This window comes from Ornithodoros turicata, chromosome 1 (assembly GCF_037126465.1).
Source record: "Ornithodoros turicata isolate Travis chromosome 1, ASM3712646v1, whole genome shotgun sequence".
NCBI lineage: Eukaryota > Metazoa > Arthropoda > Arachnida > Ixodida > Argasidae > Ornithodoros > Ornithodoros turicata.
In genome coordinates, this window is record NC_088201.1 from 99,034,445 (window position 1) to 99,036,308 (window position 1,864).

Consider the following 1,864-nt stretch of genomic DNA (forward strand, 5'->3'; position numbering starts at 1 on the left):
GTTTCTTGACCTCTTACTGGTTTGCTTTACATGTGTATTACCAAAAGATTAACAAGAGAAGAGTGGCAGACGACCATTCACTGAAGACCTCTGCTATATGGGCACTAAAAGTGAACTCACAGCATGTATTCTGTATTGCATGTAGCCTGTAGGAGGTAATTTCTACCCCCTTCTTCCCACAAATGAAAAAAAGATGCTTCAGTGGATATTCACCTCGAGTAGCAACTGTTGCCGCAGCTGCCCACAGAACCAGTAACCGCCCCTGGACAGCCGACAAGGGTCCGAGCATCCGCAGCCTAAAGTGAACATCGATTGAACGCCTCCTGGACGCGTTAGATGGGATGCTCCAATGAATATACGTCAGCACACGTCCCACGTATATTACCCTGTGGACACCGTGCGCACCCCATCCGCAGTGTGTCCACAAAGAGCCGTTTCAGCATCCCTTTTCGCCCTTCACACTCCAACTCGTTCTTCTCTCCCGGTCTGTCGTCTGACTGCGTCGCCGCCTAGAGCAGAAATCTGCGCAGAAGGCTTATTTTTTCCGCAACGCGCAGAAGAGAGAGTCACGTGATGCCATAGCCTGTTGTGCGGATGATTTCAAACGCCGCTGGAGACGCTGGAGAAACATGGCGGCGTCTGGAATGACTCGGAGTAATACGGTAATTTTCAACGCGAACAGCACCAGTACAACTTGAATTTTGTGAAGAGTTAGGAGCATATGCCTTGTACGTAACGGATTCTCCATCGGGGGCCAATGTCTATGACCCAAATGCAGGTAAACGGCCGTGGTGCCTTTGTTTCCTAGCGCTCGCGTTTAAGACTCATTTGTTCTTCAAGTCGCTTTAGCCCACTGGCTAGTGAAAAAAATGCAATCGATCCTAGCTGAGCTTGTAATATAGGCATATTAGCATTACGTGCTACTTTTATTTTGTGGTTCATTCACTGTGTTCTTGATGTTCTTTCAGGCATAAAGGGCTATACCGCTTAGCATCGGTCATTCATTGCTGCGTGCGTCTCAGCGTCTCACAGAGAGTGTGGAGTGTTTTCTCTATGAGCAGTCTTGGAATTATTTACTGTCTTATGCGTTACAGGTAAGAATGTTAGGTAAACAAGAAGTACGGCCAAACGCTGATATGCGTATGTGCCATAGGCAGAGACCAATGATGCCTGATTATGTCTGTTGTTTTTATCAGTGTGCCTCGGTGGCAGAACTTGGCCAATGAGTTACAGAGGCCGGAAGACACAGAAAGGAACAATATCAAGACACCGGTAGCCATTCACAAGACGTGAAGGAGCGTGAGGATACAGTTGCGTCGGTTTCATGCAAGATGCCAACTAATTATACGGCGAGTAACATGGATGTTTTTTTTTCTTTTCTAGATAACGTGGTGGTATGGTGTTCACGATCTGTATGAACTGGAATGATCTGGATATGGCACCTTGTCACGTGTTTTCATTATTTGTACTGCTTATGTGCCGGCAGGCATGTACGAATGCACGAATGTAAATAAAGTCCACATAGAAATAAAGTATTTTGGTTGCACACTTGCGTCCTTCTGTTCATCTCATGATTAAAATTGCGATATTTCCATAGCCGCGCGATACCTATAGGGCCGAGATAGAGATCCTCCACAGGCCCCTCGAACATCCGCATCGGCGGTCCTACGACGTCCATTTCGCATAATTTTCTCTTGATTAGCACGGTAGTACGGGCGTAGTTAAAACGTAATCGGGAGCAAATGTGTACGTTCGTGAGACGTACCCAACATCCACAACCCGACGTTCGCTGGATGTTGACGGGCGGTTAATGGTTCTGTGGGTGTAATATTCCGATGCATCAGAACTGAAATTCATCACGAAA

The 1,864-nt window shown here is 46.8% G+C and overlaps 1 long non-coding RNA gene across 1 annotated transcript; it reads left to right on the top strand.

The window, feature by feature from the left end:
• The first annotated feature begins 374 nt into the window (after positions 1 to 374).
• Positions 375 to 1,386, top strand: LOC135367027 (uncharacterized). The gene is made up of 3 exons (XR_010414339.1): positions 375 to 778; positions 969 to 1,094; positions 1,197 to 1,386. It is a non-coding gene; the product is annotated as an uncharacterized LOC135367027 (long non-coding RNA).
• The last annotated feature ends 478 nt before the right edge of the window (positions 1,387 to 1,864 follow it).